This window comes from Gavialis gangeticus, unplaced genomic scaffold (genome assembly GCF_001723915.1).
Source record: "Gavialis gangeticus isolate Ggan-Ray unplaced genomic scaffold, GavGan_comp1, whole genome shotgun sequence".
NCBI classification, from domain to species: Eukaryota; Metazoa; Chordata; order Crocodylia; family Gavialidae; genus Gavialis; species Gavialis gangeticus.
The window spans coordinates 149393850-149400338 of NW_017729024.1; the positions used below are offsets into that span (position 1 = coordinate 149393850).

The following is a 6489-nucleotide window of genomic DNA, read 5'->3' on the forward strand; positions in this document are numbered from 1 at the left end:
GATTACTGAAGAAAGCATTGTGTGGACAGATCCCAGTTTCATTTCAGTGGTGCCCTACAGGGTTAGAGATACACTGATGTCTTCATCTGGCAGGATTTGGTGTAAGTGAATAGTTTCAAGCAATGTATATTCCAAATGTAACAGGTAATAGAGATTATAACACATTTGCGTTAAGCAAACTTGATTTTTTTCACAGACTGTCAATCATTTTTTCTGCTTCTGATTGAAGTTATCAACCTTTATTGAAAATCTGAAGGTTTTTGTTTTAAAAACAAACATTCCCTGAACTTCAGCACAATTTTGCAACTTCAGTTCTTGGGAAAAATAATTAATAAATAATTAAAAATGATATGCATACATCATTTTTATGCCTTTCAAGGTTTTTTCCCCCAAATAATGTGCAAAGATGAGAAGAATTTTAAACTATACACAAAACCTAAAACACTTTTTGTGAATGGTATTGTACAAGATCTGTTGCAGCAGAGTACATTAAAATCCTAATATATGACTTACCATGGGATAGATTTTTTTCAGAGGTATGGAAGATCTGCAGTTACAACAGACAATGACAGGGCCATGATATAATTAGCTGCTTACAAACTTTGTTTAACTTCAAGTACCTGAATAAAACTGCAGTAAAACATTTTGGTAATGAAACATAAAATCAAAGTGACCAGTTACTGCCTTAAGCTAGTGAAGTGCTTAACCATCTTCCAGCATCTATAGCCTCATAGATGTTGTTGCTTTGAACTTCAAATATTGAGGACCTCTGCAAACACGTAGAAGATCCAACCCAGCTCTGAATATTTGCTGTTACCTAAACATGAAGGGAAAATAACATTAAATTATAAGTTAAAGAAAATTGGTACAGCATGATATACATTTGTTTGGTCAGTCTCTCTGCTGATTTTTTATGACTATCAACAGGATTTATGTGAGCAAAATGAAACTACCTTCCTTATCCTACTCCACTGCTCATGCATAGAAGAGAGACAGACAATGACGCTCTGCATTTTCAGCTATACAAACTGTGTTTTCCCCCATCCAGTTGCTGCCTGCAACTCGAGTCACATTACACTTACACAAGAACGGGATTACATTCTACTAAAGGGGCAGGGATTAAGCCAAAAGGGGTGGAACCACTTTCAAAGGAGCAACTTCAACACAGAGGGCCAAATTCTCCTCTCAATTACACACAAGCTGCTGCCACAAAGACTTCAATAGGGATATTCAGGTGTAACGGAGAGCACAGAGGCTTTGTGAAAGGTGCAGATGTGACAAATTCTAGTGCATGGCCACTCAGATCTGTCATTTTTAAACAGCCACTCTATTGTGGGTAGCAACAAAACATCTAAGCAGGGAACCATTGTGTTTCACTCAGATATACTTTCATTTCACATGGACCCACTTTCACCTCCCTGTAATTACTGTAAAAAGTTTTAAAACCACAAATTTAAGAGATGGAAATACATTAAATAGTGATTTGGAAACATCTTTAATTTTAAATTTACCAACGTGCTAAGTATTTGTCTGAACTCTGTCCCCATTGTATCTGAGCAGAGTTAAGATTTGTCTTTATATAGTTTTGTATCCTTCAGTTTTAATCTTAACAAAACAGTGTGTTACCTTTCCTCTTTAGAGGTTGGAAAGCTGACCTTATTTTCTATATGTTTATGTTGTAAATACATTTGTATTATACTAGCAAGCTTAAATACAAAGAATTCTGATACTAAAGAGAGAAAAAGCTATACCTGAGTTACAATATGGAGGATGTTATGCCTTTCCTCTTTCAAAATAGACAATATAGAGGTTCTGGTAAATACACTCGTGTTTGTATAAGGATGAATATGTAACACACTTACATTGTCCCATGATAAACTCTTGATGCGAACAAACATATCACAGTGCTAATAAATGTCTCACAGGTGGCTCTGGTACAGTCAAATCTGCCCAAACCACCAGAAAAGCAGATGGATGGCTAGAACGTCTCTGTCAAGCTATACTCCTCCTAGGTTCAGCTCATTTGATTTGGAAGATACCAGCACATGCACAGTTATATAGAGATAAACTGTTGTTACACACCCACGCACACAATGCTTAGTAGAAGAAGCATGTGATCAGTGGTGCAGCTGCCTGTCATCTGAGAACCTGGAGCTTTGACTCTGCTGCTAGGAACCCCAAAGACCCTAGTTGGAGAGTATCCTACTACGTCATAAATTATGTTTCAGTCTATTGTGCACTTCAACTTAAAAGTTAATCTAGCAATAAAGGAGGGATTTGGTCTAAATGGAAAGTATAAATGTATATAACCCCCTGTAAACCTAGAGTTACAACTATTTTACCCCATACAGGGAATCCCATTGCATTTTTTAAGAAATGGATTTCATTGCTTTAGTTTCATCCCTGTAGCCAAGTGCTGTGGCCTGCAAAGGTTAGAAGGAGAGCAGGAGAAAGCCAGGCAGATACTGCTGTACCTGCCGTCTGTGCCGGAGCTCCAGTGAGGGAGCAGAAGGCAGGGGCAGGCAGCCCAGCTGGGCTGGAGTAGAGGGTGGAGCCCCACCCAGAGTTGCAAAGCATTTGGGATGCTGGGGGACTCTCGTTTAATTTTAATCAGGAAGAGTTCTGGGACAGACACTGCCGAAACCAGTTTGAGCCAGATCAGGCAAACCTGGTTGAATGTATTATCAGACTTATCTCAAACTGGTTTCAGCCATTTTCAAACTGGTTTATGTGAACAGAACATCCGTTCTGTTACAAGTTTAAACCAGTTTCTGATCACTTAAACTGGTTTATGTGTAATGTTTGTCCCTAACTGAAAAGTCAAGATTTAACTAAGGAAAAGAGCAAAAGGTGGAAGGAGAAAAACTGTATGTCCAGCAAGATACTCAGTTAGACTCTTCTAAAGTATTTACATGGGATTTTTAACATTTATACCCTGTTCAGGTGTCATTTCTGTCATATAACTGTACACATCCAGCTATCACTTCCCATGCTGAAGGAGAAGGTACTCTTCATCCATCTGCATCCCCAAAAGATGACCTTGGGTTTACTGACTACTTATCGCCATATTTTATGTATTTTTTGTGTGACAGTTCCATAAAGATAGCCTTCTACCTAGCAATAAACACATTTACAAACCCCTCAGTTGAGCCAGAGTATCCGGTCATCCACCCCATACTAATTAACACAGATGCACCTAATGGCCAAGTCAAACATAAGGAGTTGAAGATACCAGAGTCCTGCAGGTGTTGGTTATCTTCTTGTGGTTGCTTAGCAGGCTCAGCTGAGAGTCAAGGGAGCTGACATTCCATTAAAAAGTTATGCAGCTTCCACTTTTTGATACACACATGCTCTGAAATTGTGAAAGTCCTACTGGAACCTGCCCTTTACATAACCTTCCTTATCCTTTTCTCCATCCAGCTATGAATCCTTCAACTCTGCAAAAGTCTACAGAATCTGTAACTATTGACATTGGGAGCTTTTGTAATGCTGTTGAAAGAGAAACAGGTAGTACTGGGACCACACTACCCAACAGCTAGCCTCTCTGGAGTGGGACTTCACCTAACTTCATCTACCAACTCCTTACAGCTGCTGCTAAATCTTATTCCTGAAGAATGCTGAAGACTTGTCATTCCCTGTGGGAAAATCTGTGGAAGTCTTCATCCTAGAGATCCTGGGAGAATAAGAATGGAACCAGGAATTTTACAAAGAAAAGCAAGGAATCCTTTTAACCTTCTCCCTCCCAGTTTGTGGAGCCACCTTAAACTGTCGTTCATTTTTGCTATGACCTAAGATGAATTCAGACTTTACCCTCCACAAGCAGAATGCTACTCCATTAACTAAAACAGATCGACTGTTCACTAATACCTTTTTCAATACTCAATTGGTTAGTCTGGAAAAAATAACATGGGAAATATAGGAATTCAATTCATATTTATCAAATACAGAGCCAGATGAAAAATGGATAAATGTATTTGCAAATTACGTATTTGCCAAGTGGCAAGGAAAAGTCATCATCAAGTAAATCATTTTTCAAATATTATTTGATTAGCACTAATGCTAACCTAGTCTTGCATGGCTGTCATTAAAATTTACCATACCTGCCTGCCCTTTACCATGGTGATTAATGATAATGAAAAAATCTAATAATATTTTACTACCCTGTCAAGGGAAAAAAAAAATACTTGCCCAGGGCAAGTAGGTGAGCAAAAATCTGCAAGGCTGACTTAAACTCATAAATATCAATGATTAACAAAGTGTCCTCTTTATGATGTATCGTTTATTGAACTTGCTATAGTTCTGGTCACTATTCACCTGATCACATACTACTGAAGTCCAACTGGAATTTTCCAGTTAAGTTATATGAGACTAGCCTCAGAGTATTATGACCTCATCCTAAAAGGTTCTGAGATATTTCTGGGAATCCTCAGTTCCCACAGAAATTAGCAAGGGGAGAGAGTTTACAGTACTTTACAGAGAGTGTACAATACCTGCCTTTTTGTACTCTTATTTACAGAAATGTCTTAGTATTTTCTACAATTATTTCTAAGAATAGCTCATTGTAACAGAAAAACACTGATTCACAGCAGAAATCTAAGTCAAGTTTTCCTTTCTTTCCTTAGGATAGGGCTATGGTACATAAGAATCCTAGGCCCCACACTGCATGGTTCTGGCTGCAATTGCCAAGTTGCTTGAGTGGGGGGAGGGTGAGCGGAGCCCATCTGCTGTAAGCCCCCCTACAGCTGGCTGGCTTGGGGTTCAGGAGGGGTGGGCCAGAGCCACACAGCAGGGGGTCCTATTCACCCACCCCCCTACCCAAGTGACATAGCAGCTGCAGTCTGCAGACCAGGCTAGCTTTGGCTTTTCACTGCACTAAGAACTGGGGCAGGGTGTGGGGGAGGGCAGGGGAGAGAGGGAGGCCACCTGCCACAAGGGCTCCCCCACAGCTTGATAGCTGGGGAGTCAGGGGAGTCAGCCCAGATCTCCACAGCATGGGGGCTCCATTCCCCTCCCCACCCATCCCCATTTCCTGACAGTGAAACACAGGGCCAGACTGCTGCAGATGCTGTAGTTAAGAGGTGGGAGGGGTGGTGTGGAGAAAGAGATCTCCTGCACCATGAATACCTGCCACAGTTTGGTAGCTGGGGTCTTTGTGGGGCTGGGCCAGGTCCATGTAACAGGGTCCATGATGTTCCCTCCCCTCGGCCCTGGTTTCTGGCATGGGGAAATGCCAGGTCAAGCTGCCCCTCCTGCAGCTGCTACTGTCAAAAGAGTCTTGGGTGGGGAGGGAAGTGATCTCCCCCACCAAGATCCCAGCTAGCAAGCTGTGGGGGGTCCTTCTTGGTGGGAAGCCCCCTTCCTCCCTGCCCAAGCCTCTTGATAGCAGCAGGCAACAGCTGCAGCAGAGCTGCCCAGCCCCACATTTGCTGTTCCAGGAACTGGCTGCCACTGTCAAGAGACTTGGGTGGCGGGAGGGGGAATGGAGCCCCCCAAAAACCCCAGCCAGCAAGCTCTGGGACGGCTCTCAAGCCGGGGCGAAGAGGAGGGCCCTTTCCACCATACCTCAGCATCTTGACAGCGGCAACCAGCATCTGCAGGAGGGGCAGTCTGGCCCAGCATTTCCCTTCAGGGGACTGGAGCTGGATGGAGGAAGCCACCCCCCACTACAGGAACCTAGCGCAGACCCTCCAAAGTCCCCAGCTAGCCAACTGCAGGGAGTTGACTGTCACCAGCTGGTGGTGGGGTGGGGCTGGGGTGGGTGCTCCTGCAGCCTCCTAGAAGGCATGAGGGAGTGCCTGCTGCCTCCTGGCATTGGCCAGTGCAGGCAAGCACTGAGCCCCCATCCCTACCAAACAGCGCATGGAACACACTCGAACTTATAGCTCTAAGTGCAATAGTTAGAGAGCTTTCCATCAGGGGCTTTTTGAATCTCTGTACTTAGCCTTTATGTCTTAATTGGTTGTAATGCAACTGGAGCTGTTTGGTAATTTATGAATGTTGCATGCTGATCTGATGTGTGAGATGTGTACCATATGAATATATTGTTTTAGTTTTAGAGGGAGGCCATAAGGACAACTGCAGAAAAGAAAAAAGGCTCCAGATAAGCCATCTGTTAAAAAAATAATGCCCACATTTATTTAATCTATTCCCCAGTGACTTGCAGAAATGAATTTTGTCCAGAGGGTGGAAGTCCAGAACACAGGATAACAAAAGAACTATATGCTTCAAAAAGAAAAAGACAGTGGTAGAAGGGGGTGGGGGAAAATTTCTCTCAAAAGATCATGTAATTGTACAGGAAAAACAGAAGAAGGCACGAAATATCGTACTGTAGGTGTCTGAAGAAATGAAGTCAGCTTAGGTTACTGTCAGAGTATGGTCAGTTAGGTGAGACAGACATGCATGAAGACTATTATCATAAAATCCTTTTTCTTTTGCTGCTTCATAGAATCATAGAATCATGGAAGTCGGGTTGGAAGGAACCTTGTAGAA

At 42.4% G+C, this 6489-nt stretch overlaps 1 long non-coding RNA gene across 2 annotated transcripts in view; it reads right to left on the reverse strand.

Moving 5' to 3' along the window:
• Positions 1–223: 223 nt before the first annotated feature.
• Positions 224–6489, reverse strand: part of LOC109297838 — a 37208-nt gene continuing 30942 nt past the window's right edge. For both annotated transcript variants that reach the window (XR_002097438.1, XR_002097437.1), the window contains one exon: positions 224–817. This is a non-coding gene — a long non-coding RNA (uncharacterized LOC109297838). The remainder of the gene's footprint in view (positions 818–6489) is intronic.